General features: G+C 30.8%; 1 protein-coding gene and 1 long non-coding RNA gene across 4 annotated transcripts in view; both read left to right on the top strand.

Moving 5' to 3' along the window:
• Positions 1–14,803, top strand: part of CARPB (Carbonic anhydrase-related protein B) — a 1,001,903-nt gene that overhangs the window by 430,243 nt on the left and 556,857 nt on the right. The gene's annotated exons all lie outside the window — the stretch shown is intronic.
• Positions 11,153–12,636, top strand: LOC141485242 (uncharacterized). Its single transcript, XR_012467112.1, has 2 exons — positions 11,153–11,987; positions 12,586–12,636. It is a non-coding gene; the product is annotated as an uncharacterized lncRNA (long non-coding RNA).

Consider the following 14,803-nt stretch of genomic DNA (forward strand, 5'->3'; position numbering starts at 1 on the left):
AGAGTTTATTTGGAACTCAATTCCGGTATTCCTTCTCTCGAAAGTTTCATATATTCTTCGTACAGAAATGGAGAGCTAGAAAGTCGAAAACTTTCAATGCCATAAAGAATATTACGTATGTTTACGAGTTTTTGACGAAATTTTTTTTTTTTTTCAAACAAGAACTGCATCAACCACAGAGGTTGTTTTTGATGTTACACAGTAAAAATGAAAATCTCAAAATAAAGAACATTATCTCGATTTAAAGAAATCTTGCTGTTTTATATTCATGAAAAAATATTTTTATAAACTGAAAAATATATTCTCTCGAATTGATTATGATTGGTTTATTTGAAACAATCGTAAATCATAAATATAATAATAATAATAATAATAATAATCGATTTTATTGCCAGAAAATCACAACATATACATATACATACCTATACATATGATAAAGTGAAAGAAAAAAGAAAAGTAGATATATATACATACATATATATACATATATATATATATATATATATATATATATATATATAACATTTACATTTCTGACAAAAGGCAGAGTACGTGCTTTCTCAACAGGAGTTGAGAAGCAGCGCTCTTCCACTCAACCTGACAAAGCATATGATGAAAAACAAAACATAATAGACAACTAAATTTTCTTTGCTAATTCTTGGTTAAATGTCATATTCCATTCGTACACTATTGAGATATCATTCAGTTATACAAATAACAGAAATAAATATTTAATCCGAAAACATACATAAAAAAGTGTCATGTTCTTGACAAATTGCAAATTAACAAAAAAAAAAATGAAATCTAAACCTATAAACATTGCAACTCAGACAAGAAAATCAATTAATTTATTAGTAATTTTAAACAAATAAAACTAGTTGCCATTCTGGTGAATAACAATAAAAAAATCACTATCGTCTGTTAAGTTCTGCATTCTGCTTTTGTTTATCCATAATTGCCGGAACATCACTTGGATTCTGAAACGAAATAAGAAATCAGCTCATCATCGTTAGCCACTATTCCAAATATCTAGAGAGGTGAAACTATGAAAACAGCTGCCACTTAATAAAAAAAAATCTTTTATTTTATAAAAAACTGTATGAGTGGATTTATTCCGTTAACCAACCCAATTGTTGTCCGCATACTAACGACAGCCCTCAAAATTTTAAACTTGTCTGAGGTCTTATTGTTTAACATACGATTCCTATCAAGTTGAAAGGTGCTAAAACATTTCTTTATCAGAAATAAATGATCAATTCAAAAGACTTACCTCAAATCCCTTTGAAGTGGACAAAAATGTTTACAAAAAAATTGTCTTTCAAAATAATCATTTTGGAACCGTTATAGGAATTCAAAGTGTTGTATGACTATTATTAGAGGATCCATGGAAAATACCAAATTTTCATTTGAAAAATTCAACTCATGATCATACAAACATACTTAAAGGTATGTGATTCGCTATTTGAATAAAAAAATTCAGTGTTTTCACGTTTTTGGAAATTCTGATTTCTCCTCTAGTGAGTTTGGTAATATTTCTACCTATTTACACAAGTAATTTCGGAATTCAACAAACATTTACATGTTGTAATCAGAAAGTGGCTGTCATATGTACGTGCATTTTATACCTACTGGTGCCTATTTTGATATTTTTGTATTATAATTTATTGTCGAAACTATAAGTACCTCTCTCGTTCAATAAAAAATGAATTCGGTCGGTCTGAGAGAAAATAAAATTTTATTTAGAGAAAATTCACTCATTCAAATCTAGATAAAAGATTTGTTCAAAATAAGAGATTGGCGAATTTGAATCAACGTGGAGGATTTTCCAGTTCAAATAAGGTACACTTGCAGAGATCGGCAAATGTAATAATACAAATGTGAAGCATTGATATAATTTTTGCAAAACGATGGGAAGATTAAGAGTTGCAGACAAAGTTTACTACTTTCTCGTTGGTACTACGTATACAACGCAGTACTTACTGATATAGCAGAGTTTCTTTCTCAAGTAACCCAAACACCTCAATTTTATCCAATTAAAATACTCACCCATGAAAATATCTTCCAACTGTGTAAGACTTCAGTCGTGTAAAATCTAATCCATTATGGTAGATACAAAATAATTGAAATAGAATTGCACTACCTACAAATACATAAAACACTTCCTCCTTAAAATCACAACACACACACGTCACTTTCCAAACTATACTGGTGCATACGCGAACACTGTTCTACATTGTTAGTTTCTCATAATACTAAATTTAAATTATTTTCAATAATATCTATGTTCAAATAAAACAGTTTTCTTCAAACTGAAACGAATGAAATAATTCTTTAAAAGAAATCCTGTTCATTTTCATTCTATACAAAATTTCTGTTAGGTTCAGTCTATCATGATACAGTTTTGAATATAGATTCACAAAACTCTTGTTATAAACAAATTGAGTTATTTGAAGGGATACAGTTTTGAATTCAAAAAACAATATGTTTAGAGATCAAGTTGATATTGCTCTCCATTTGGAACAGTTTATTTTTCTCTTTAAATAGGTGGTAGATTTTGAGATGATATTATATTTTCTTGATTCAGAATAGTTCACCTTCGCAATAAAATATTGTGGAACATGGTGCTGTTGGCATGAAGTAATAATTTCTCCAACAGAGATGAAAATTTCAAACCAACCTATGATCTTCTTTGAAAGAAATGCTTTTTACTGTGTATTGGTAATGAGAGTATTGGATAATTTAATTTGAAATGCAATCAAAATAGATATTGATTGAGTGCCGTTTGAAGTTCCAGAACTATGAGAAAAAAATCAGGTTCATTTCTCAGAGTGTGACTTTGACGATAATTTCAGAAAATACTGTTTTTTTTTTGACGAGTAAACAAAATTCTGGGCGAGCAGTAGGTGAATCTAAAAAAACCTATTTCAGGACATGTTGGGTACACTATTTTTTCAACAACCTCGTAGAGTCAAAAATCAATGGAACATTTCTATATTATATTTCTTTGTAGAACAAAATTTGGATCGTTTTGATTCTTATCTGTCCTAAATATTGAAAACGAATCGAAGATATGAACTAACAAAAACATTGTAATTCTTATTTATATGAAAATTCGAGCAGTTGCTAATATTGAAGGGATTCAAGGTATTTGAAATACTTGACAGAAAAATCGTTCGCTTCCGTATGTGATTTATATTACAAGAACTGTGTAATTTTTCCATTCTTGAGTCGTGACGTGCATACTACTGAGAGTACAGTACTGCTGGGTAACTGATGTATATTAGAAATTGAAAGCATCACACCACCAGGGCCTAAAATTCAAAAAATATTGGAATATTTAAAGGAATACATATCCAAATCGTTCAGGTTCTCACTTGTTACATACAGAACGGATATACGTGGTATATCCTATAATTTCTCATCACTTGTATTTGTAACTAACATTACTGCAGTTTCATCCTACAGGAACATTTTCGAACGAATTTCTTGTATTAGCTCTCAAAGATCTACCGAAAACTATATTCGCAGGAGTTTCTCCTGTTAACAAATGCACGCTATTTCAGTATGTAAGCAAAAATATTAGTGATGATGGGTTGCTATTTCCACAATCCATATCTTCCATAAGGAAAGATTTCGCAGTCTTAACGCCTTTTCCTGCAGCGCCATTGCAATGTGTCTATAAAGGCGAACTAGTTATGTGGTCAACACTGTTGACTCGGGTGATATGCTTAAAAGCATGTTGCCCACTTATCCGGCACAGCACAGCACGGCTCGTCCCGTCAAAATCGTATAAGTTTGGAACAATGTAAATTAATGGACAACCGCACACTAGCCCGGCATGGCACAGCCAAGAGCTTCCGCCGCCGGAAAGATTTCCACCTCTCCGATCCTGTCCGGCAAATAACGAACGGTACGTGCTGTGATAGACGTGAGAGCGTCGCCGGCTAGCGCTTGCCAGCATCAACTTGTCCAAACGTGTCTGGGAAGTTTCTGTCTCTCTGTTTTATCATTCCATCAGTTGACAGCACGGTGTCACACAATACTTATGAAAATGGACGAGGAAAAAATTGAGTTGCTTGTTAAGGCAGGCTCAAGAATATCCAGAAGTTCTGAAAATTTGCCTGGAGTCATTCGGAAATACTGGAAAAAATTCTCCTCGTCATCTTCAAGGTCGTTGTAAAGATGATGAAACTCTCCCAGATTTGCCGTCTTTTGATTAAGGGAATGGAACAACATCCTTCTTTTCTGTGACTATTTTTTTCTACATTCAATAATGCGGCCACTATAATGACGACTTCGTCAGAACTGCTAGTGATTAGACATGTTTCTTTTACCGTTTGATGTCGAGCTCGCAGGTGGCCTTAAACATATCAGCTGTTGCAGATATATCCCTTATATGGACAGATGTTTGGAAAATGAGCTTCACCACAACAAAATACGACACGCGCATTGCCACTATCACTCGATGTCGTTTTATATCTCCTTTTATATCCGGTTTGCTAAAGACTCATGCTGCTCTGACCTTGGCTAAGCTGACTTCCATTTTGCTTGTTTTTCGTTAGATGGTCTTCGAATTTGTTTTATTCAAAAATCATTTTCCGAGCCTGATTATTTTTCACGTAGACAAATATTTTCGCTTCCTGAATACCTATTAGAGCTGTTTTTTCAGTTAGAGCCGTGTCCAAAGCTTAACTGAACTCATCATCTAATTTTAATCCCAGCAACGTATTTTTGACTCGTTTTCCATTATACCTTGTAGTTTCTTCTCATATTGGTTTGAATCTCCCAACAACTGAAACTCATTTATTTGTAGATTGAGTGAATTTCTCGAAAATTACAATAAGTGTTATACATAATGAGTATGTGTGGAATGAAGCTCTTTTTCAACATCAGTTCGTGTCGGAGTTTGGATTGGAATTCTGGGTGGAAATCTAGTTGGGCTAGTTTTTCTATTTAGTATATTATTTGTTATTGGCAACAACAACTCCACTATGAATCATACTCCTCGATCCAGTGCTTGAACCTCCTGGATTATTTTTTATGGATCCATCTTTAATCACTTCCCTGGCATTTTTTAATGAATCCAAACGAAGAAGATTGAATTTTCGAGTTCTGACTTCACATGTATGTATGCGTCTTCAGAAAAATCAACAGAGAAAGATCCATTCAATGAATACTCCAAAGAAAAACCTCTAGAGTTTTTGCGGCATGTTCAATACACACCATTTACATCGGATCTCGATATCGATCGCAATGGTCAACCGGGATCATCTTTTTATTATGACATCATGACGATGAACATGAACATGACAACATGAAGAGGAAAACGTACACACAGAACATTTTTTCACATTTATGAAGCGGGAAGATGAGATGAGAATTCATGTAGATATTATTACCCAATCGATAGCATCAAAACATCATTATTCAACTGTTTTTGGTTTGAATAAAACAGGAGTGGGTTTCAAGCGGCTTCACTTCGAGTTTATCGGCTTTTCGATTCACGGTCATTGAAATATTACGTCAAGAAAAATCCCGAATATAGCCGTCAGTGAAAGGTGATTGATTACATGAAAAGTGCATTTTGAAAGAAAATTATGAAACCGTTACATGACATTATAATGAACTACGTCTCAAACTTGGAGTAATTAACCTATTACTGAAAGTTTCGAAGTGATGAATTGAATTTGAAAAATTATCGTATACTAAAGTGGAGTAATATTGTATGGGGTGAATTTCTAACGTATTCATATGAAAGATATAATTCGGATTATTTTTGGATTTCCAAATGGAGAATATGCAACACTGTTGCTTTATTCACTGTCGCTCATTATTGGTGATCTGAAAATATAATATTTGCAATTTTGAGACAATTATCAGATTACGGGTCGGTTATCAAAAAATCAGACGACTATTATGTTTTTCAATTTTGTTTGCCCAAAAAGTTTTCGCCGGTAGGGCAATCAATGATTACTTCTCAAATTGTGAGGTAGGTATGTGATCAATATCAATAAGCCATTTATCAGGACAAGAATGAATTTTGGGACTTCATGTGTTTTATCTTTTTTTTTCATCAGACGATATTCATTTCTTCCGGAGCTGAAAACTCCACAACATATGTGGCAGAGTAAAACCATATCAGACATTTGTTTGAAGGTGGTTGACAATGTTTCGTGGTGTATTTCATTAGTTCGTTAGTTAATATAATATAAATTGATTTGAAATCCCTGAAAAAAGTCAAAAAGATTAACCGAAAATAACAATTTTATCAAACTAAAAATTTGAAATTACAAAGAAATAACATACAAGCAACAACCAAGGAAATAAAAAATTGAGATAATAATAAAAGCTGAAAATTAAAAAAATATTAACAAAAAATGAAAAATAAAAATTAAAAGATTCCAAACCAAGTTACGTCACGACGTTTCGATTGTTAGTATCCACAATCTTCTTCGGGTGATAAATGAAATATTTTTTTTGTGAGGTGTATTATTAATCAAATTTCAAATTTCAACCATTGACATAATTTGATGGATTCTTGGAAATGGCCAAATTCTCGAATATTGTTTCAGTTATTCGTTTAAAATACCCTCATTCAATAATCGTCAAACTACAAGTCTTCATCAAAATGAATACACAGGATTTTACATTCATTTGATGTTATTGATTTCCCGTCACCAAGATGTTCAAACGGATGTTCGAATTTTTTGACCCTAATATCAACAAGTTTTAGAGCTGATCAAAAATGATCTATGAGTTTGGACAAGTTGGAAAATTATCAAGTCAAGATATGAGGTAATTACCCCACAAACAGTTGTTTTCAGATGGGTAGAAATATTTATAAATTTGGGTGTCGGATAGCAAAAGTACTCCTTTAGGGGGTTTATTCCTTTGAATTTGAACTCTAATAGTCTCGACAAGTGACCACTGATGCTTGCATTTATTATTCACTTGATGTTCACACCTCGACAAATATCTGAATTCAAACATGTGTGAAGGGTCAGAAATATACCTGTATACATGAGTAAATAATACAGTTGTTCGCTAAAAAGAGTTTTTCGAATACATAAATAACAAAGTGAATGTTAACAGATCTTTGAACGTCTACACTCTTCTTTCCAATAATGGAATGTTGTTGCCGATTTTCGAGACATCTCAACTGGTTTGCTACAATTTTCTTAATTTTGGATTCAGACAGATAACACTTTTCAATATCGAATGTGATATATTTTGAGGAGTATATGAGGGACTATATTTTTCCACAATGAAGTTTATTTAAGACGTGTTTCGCTACAGGGTAGCTTCATCAGTCAGATTGTTACACTAGTATTGAAGTATTCTACAGTTTCTTTTATATAGCAGTACGTGATTATAAAACTCAACTCTATACATGAATAAAATTCTCATAAAACAAGTAGATTTTCAAAAAACAATACAATAGAAAACTAGATCAAATTTCGACTATGCTTGCGAAACAGGTAGATTTTGAAAAAAGAACAATAACAATTCAATAATATAATAATAAAATATATGTTCATTCATGATATTTTATAATCGAAATAATAAATAAACTTATCTTATGAATGAACTAATAATAACCTTGATAAATGGAACTTATGCCAAGGAAAGTCATAAAAAAATACATCTTTTTAAATACAATCTAACATATATTCATGTACAAAGTATTTTTGGAAAAGAATATATATCAATTTTGGTGAAATAACACTTCCAAAATACAAATCATGAAATTATGAAACAACAATAAAAATTAATTGGTGCTCCGAGACGACTTCATTGATTCCAGTGGCGCATTTGCTTTTTCACCTGCAGCAAAACTCGGAAAAACCTGCAGCACCTCAAAGTGTATGAACATATGTGAAAAAAAACAAATGAATACATATTATGTGAAAAAAAGGAAATAACAAATGAATACATTAAAATATGTGCCAAATACCAATATATGAATTAAATAAAATTATTCAGAAATATAGTTGGTGAAATGTATATCATAATTTATTAAAATTCATTATAAATATACATTTCATTTTTATATGAAAAAAAAGATTTGGAATTTTTTATATAATTAAGCAGCTTATCAAATATATAAGGAATTGAATACATATATTTTTTGTGATATCGTTTTCTTCACTCTATGTTGATTTATTTCTTGTATCATACTCATGATTATTATATTGAACGTTTGATTTGTTTTTATAAAAAAAACAAAAGATTATAAATATATAAATGACATATATCCATTTTTTACTAATTTTGTAATGGTTTTCACTTGAAAAATCATATTTTTTTATTATAGATTATTTCAGGAAAGTATTTTTGAATAATTTCAAGTTCAGTCAAGTAGGTTCTACTCACTCCTCCCAGCCTAATATTCCATATTGTAGTTGTGATTGAACCAGAGCAAAATAAAGTAAATTCAAAAGGTGTATATTCAAGAATTTTTTTTAATATTTCAATTTTGGCAGGGAGATCCCTAATTTTTTCAGCAAATAATTGATTTGATGATATTACCGAAACAAGCACTTTTCTCATTTATTGCAAATGAGATAAAGAGAACTGTTTTCATCTCCCGAAGACGCCAATTTTGGTGAATTTCATTAGTTCGGACTTCCATTCTCTACTATGATACAAAATGATTTGAAATCCCTGAAAGAACGAATACGATCAAAAATCAAAGTCGATATGTGAAAATAACAATTATATCAAGCAAAAAAACCCTCAAGTGAAATTACAATGAAATAAAATACAAGCAGAAATTTTTTTACTTTTATATCATATTAGACAATGGAAGTCCAAACTAATGAAATTCACCATGAAACATTGTCTAACACCTTCAAATAAAAGTATTTATGGTGAGGTTTCCTAATCCAATATTATTACAATTATTGAATATTTCGAGTAATGATGGTCAATGAAATAAATGGTGAATCGATAACTTCTTGGTCATTCAAAAGAAAATGTGAATATTTGCGTTTATTGATATCCAAAAATTCCAGTAAGTTCAATTTTTGTCAATAAATTGATGGATGTAGCCGTTACTAAGCAGTAGAAGATCATCATGAAAATTGAGAGATGAAACTATCTGTTTTTTATCACTTCCATTTGTAACTAATGTTACTGCAATTTCATGTTTTTCACTACATTACAAAGTTTATTGTGATTGTTTGAAAATGTCCTCATAGGTCGAAACTGCAGTAATATTAATTACAAATAAAAGTGGCAGAAAAACACGGAAAGTTTTCAGCAATTTTTGTCCTATATTTTCTGTGGAATGGGTTGAAATGGTTTTCTTCACCTCTGCTTTCCCCTTTTGTAGAACGACCACGATTTCAATATAGACTTACACATATTACGTACAGAAAATGAAGGACAACAACTACTGGAATCTCTAAAAATCAATTAACGCAAATATTCAAATTTCCTTCAAAACAAGAAGTTATTCATCCACCATTATCGAAACTGTTTTCGTAGAATGTCAATAATCAACATATTTATAACTTATCTATTTTCCTGGAGGTATGATAATATTTTTACTGGTTTTTCAAAATCTACTCGTTTTGCTAGAATAAATCATTTATCTAAACAAGTTTTGTGATTACCTATAAAACATCGTAGAATAGTTCATCCAACGGATGAAGCTACCGTGTAGAGGAATGTGTCCTGAATAAAACTTATTGTGAAAATTCTGTCATTATTATTATAGAAAGTATCATTGATTTTCATTAAATAACGGATCAGTGTATTCATATTTTCTTCCAAGCAACTATCGATCAGGAAAGTGAAACAGCTACTGCTGTAGAAGAAGCATAAACATTTTCAAATCATTTTCTTCAGCAGGTATCGCATCAGCTTTGATACCGTGAACAATACTTTCCACTTTTTCACAACAGACAATGTTATCACTGTTCACCTCGGAATACTTGTATTAACAGATTGACATGATCTTGAGCATAATTAGATGGTAGGCAATCAAGTGAATGAATGAATGAAGTAAGTAAAAATAGTTAAAAAAAAATATAAAAAACACGCTTTTAAAGGACATCGAACTAAAAAGTTAAAAATATTTTTTTAATAAGCTCAAAATCATAACGAACGAAAAATACTAGTATTATTATGAAAAAATCGACGAGTGTTTGATATACAAAAAATATGGCACAAAGCGCCCACGCTTTTTTCACAATAATTCTAGTATTTTCCGTTTGTTATCGTTTTAATCTTATTTAAAAAAATATATTTAACTTTTTAGTTCGATGTTCCTTAAAAGCGTGTTTTTTAGTCTTTTTGAACTATATTTATTTTATCTGAACTTTGGGATCAATCAGCTGTATATAGTTTAGGAAAATGACCATGGATATTTGTCAATTCCGGAGAGGGAGCCTAAAAATCAGCTACCAAGCCCAAGGAAGGCAGCTGGAACTGGGTTTGTTGGTACCTTCGCTGATTTGATTGGTTCATATGCCTTGAAAACGATTCAGTAATCGATTATATCATTGATTTCACTAAACGAATGAATAAAACAGCACTCAATAGAATGCAAAAACGAAGCAAAATGTGTCTGTATCATTCTTTCATATTTCATAAATTTTCAAATCTAGTTTCCTAATAATCCGCATGCAAATAGAACAGAAAAAAAGTTGTTATTTCCATGCCTAAGTTGCGACTTGATGATAATATACTACTTCTATTCGGAAGTGTGTAGGGAAGGCATTAGGGCGTCCCTTCGGGGACGCCGAAGCCGCAAACCTGTGGACTTTTCGTGGCCCATTCTTTCCTATAAACGGGTCGCGCCGTATTTCGCGTCACGTCTTTATTATATCCGTCCCTCGAGGCGCACAAAATGTTACATAACTTCTTGTGGAAGCAGAAACCTCTCAGACTTGGATGAAGATAACTTCAGTTTTTGTTGTGTTTTATTTTTGTCATATAAGGCCACTTTGTTGTTTTTCCTTATTTTACTTTCCTGGTTTATTTTATAACTTTCGTGTATTTGAAGTCATTGCATATTGCATAGAGGCACGGGTTCTGGTTATTAGAAGTGAGAACTCGATACAAGTGAAATGAATTCATTTATATATATATATATATATATATATATATATATATATATATATATATATATATATATAAATTGTTATAAATATATAAAATTAGAAGAGTATAATTTAATTAATTTGATTCTTGATTGTTATTCTGTTAGTTCAAATAATTTGAAAATTTTCTGTGATTTCAAAATTCTTAGTGCTCCGGCAGATACCTGTCCTTACCTCTAAATCTTACCTCTATTCTTCAAGGTTGCTCAGCTCAATCGAAGCTCATGCAGCTCTCTTTCTCAGAGTAGAGTTCTTGGAAAGGTGTTATAAATAAAAATTTTGTAAGTCTGTGTTTTTGAAAATAAAACTTTGTCTCAAAGTTAAAAAAAAATATAATGAATGTGAAATTTTTGTAAATGTTTTGTCAAACCAAACTTAAGTTACCCTAAAACTGCGCCAAAATACCTTATGCTAAGAATTGTTACAGTAAATGTTAAATTTGAAACAAAAATATTCTTAGAATTGTGTTCCGTACAGTTAAATTCACGTGTAACGGCAAATTAGTTACTTGAAAACTTAAGATGTCTGTGGTTCGTGCGTGGGAAACGATTCTAAAAATATCTGTGCTAAATGTCAGTGAATTTTTCAAATTTTCCTAATATTAAATCCAATAATAGTTCATGTAAATAAAATGATGAAGTTCGTTGATAAATAAAAGTTCAGAAGTTGTGATTTTCACACTGGAAGTTCCTTGTGACTGGAAAACTTTTGATTCGATTTGGAGGTTATGAATTGTTCAAGATTTTCAAAAAAATGTATTCTTCTTATGGATTGGGAATTATAAATAATATTGTAATACCTCAAAACTGGTACAGCGTCCCTGGATTGGTTTTCTCTTGATTGGAATTTTGAATTCTTCCAGACACTCTAAAATCTCCAGTAAGTATCCTTTCTTGTTATTATTATTTATACTCTGGCTCCTATTGATGGATTTATATTGATAAGAACATGCAAAACGGCCTTTTCTCTTTCTTTTCCCTTTTTTTTAATTTCTAACAGCTCTTAAAAAAAATTCGCGTCTGGACAGTTCAAAAGCTTCTCTCCTCCTCTTTATTGATTCACCCCTGGCAACCAGACAAAATTTTCCTGCCTACTGCCTTTCATAACAATAATTTTGAAATTTCTTCAATTTTGACACTTTTCACTGTTCACACATATTATATTTACGATTTCTGTTTCCCAATTTTCACTAATACTAATAATGATTAATTTTGATTACATTTCATCACATTTTGTTTTCAATTTTTCTAATTTTGAATCCAAAATTCATCATTTTTCAGAAGTTAACACCTCCTTTTCAATTTATCAATCTGATTGGCTACTCTTTAGTTGCATCCAAATCATGTACTGAGTGTTCTTATCATTTTTCAGATAAATTCCTAATGTCAGTGTTAATTGAATTTTTGTTATTAATTTGTAGTGTAAATCTGTTTTATTGTATGTTATTATGTTGTATTAATGTCTTTACTGTTTTCAGTGTATTTATCCCGATGATTGATGGTTTCTGGTTAGTTGTGCTGTTTGGAAATGATCTGAAATACTCTAATACTGATAAGTCACAACTTTGCCTGATCTGGGCATGAACATTACTCAAAATTATACAGATAAGAATTTGAATAAAGGTAAAGTATCTGGCTTTCTAATAAAATTAAACATCTAAGAATAACTTTGATTTTCACAAACTTTCAACACTGAACTAACGAAATATGTGAACTTTTAACATCAAATTAATAATAATATGAAAAACTTTTAACATCGAACTATCAAAATAAATACAAACTTTCAACTACTAAAATAAATGTAAACTTTTAACTAATTAAAATTTGAAAATCTTTAACTTTGCAATAATCTTATGAAAAAACTTATCATAACATATCATAACAAAATATATATATATATATATATATATATATATATATATATATATATATATATATATATATATTATAGTTATTGCAATCCAGTATTCAGTCGCAATCCACTCAAGGTAAGTCGTCTTTGTGGGACTTACTATATATATATATATATATATATATATATATATATATATATATATATATATATATATATATATATATAGGTGGGGTCACTCGAGAACATGATCAGTTCAAGATTATTTATCTTTCTTTATTATTAATCAACTCAATCAACATTTAGTTGAATATTCAGTTGAATTCATTTAAATAATTACACCTAAGCATAGAATATACTTGTATTGTGCCTATTCTCTCAATTTGGATGAATCGTTACGACTATAGAAAACAAAACAAAAAGTTTTCATATTATAGGTTATATAATATATTGGAGAGAGAAGGTAAATGCTATGGACCAAAGAAAGGACTGAGAGCGGGTATTTCATAAATAATACTCCTTGGAATTTTCGTGTGGTATGATAAATTTGTGTCAGTTTTGTACTAGGAAATTTAAAAGATATTATTAAACACTGTTGCACTCTCAGCGAGGTATAATTTATTTCTGAATTTGGGAAGAGTGTTGAAATTTTTCAGAGGTGCGGGGAGCATATTGTAGCGTTTTGGACCGAAAAAGAAAACAAATCTGTAAGTGTGAGCAATGGTAGTTGTATTTCTTTAGTGAATTTACTTTCTTTGAATTTACATTGTTCATATTTTTCAATGTTTGAATAAATCCATATGAGGCATTGGAAAATATATAAGGATCTGATGTTTATTGATTTGATGTCACTATGTAGAGGACTCACTTGCATGTGTTTCTTGAATATCATTTTTATTAAAGTGTTTTGCACTGTTTGCATGCAAGTCATTGTACTATTAAATGTTCCATCCCAAGCTATTATACAGATACACACCATACAAGACTGATTGCTCCTAAGGCCTTTTTCTGGCTGACTGTTCATTAGAATGGTAGCTCACTGTAATAAGTCTATAGAATCCCTTATGTCATCTTGTCTGAAGCAAATTCTGAATCTTCCTTATACGTTTCTCGATTTTGTTTTTCAGGAAATTTGGAAACGTATGATCAAGGTGCGATTACATTGATGGAAGTAAACCTTCATTGTGTGTATTCATTGACTCAGCTGAAGCAATTGATACTGTTTGTTATGAACAATCATTACCCACTCTGCATAAAATAACAGCATAATGAGAATACAAAACAAACCGAATCAATCGCGTTCAGGAGATCTGGAGTTTCACAGATATTAGCGCTTGGCCGTTGTCTTTCCAGCATTCAGATTAATCGCCCCTTTAAGCTTGTTGTGGTTCAGAATATAATTATCTGATCATATAGCAATACTTTGCTATTGGAACGATTGGTCTTAACTGAAAATTATTCATGAAAATAACGTCAAAAATGTTCAAATAGTTCGAAAGCAAATAATGACCTATCAATCCAGAAAAAAACTCATTTTATACCTTTTCATCATTCCAATGTATTGAAAGAAATAAATCAAATGAAATATATTGGCATCATTATTGATCAAAGTACTGTACAGAGAAACCACAACCATGTCAAAACTATTTTTACGTCAATATTCCTACAGATCTGAGAAAATTTCATTCTTTAGGATTGGTCAAGAAGAAATTCAAACTTTGATTTCATTTAACTTTGAAATTGAAAATCCATAAATTATTCAACCTAATGTTCATAACGAAAGCAAAGATAAAATCAAAAGTTTATTTCATTCACAAGATGAATATATTGCATTAACTCTGTAG

This window comes from Leptinotarsa decemlineata, unplaced genomic scaffold, assembly GCF_025532065.1.
Source record: "Leptinotarsa decemlineata unplaced genomic scaffold, Ldec_3_MD MMD2_tig00026314_RagTag_RagTag, whole genome shotgun sequence".
NCBI classification, from domain to species: domain Eukaryota; kingdom Metazoa; phylum Arthropoda; class Insecta; order Coleoptera; family Chrysomelidae; genus Leptinotarsa; species Leptinotarsa decemlineata.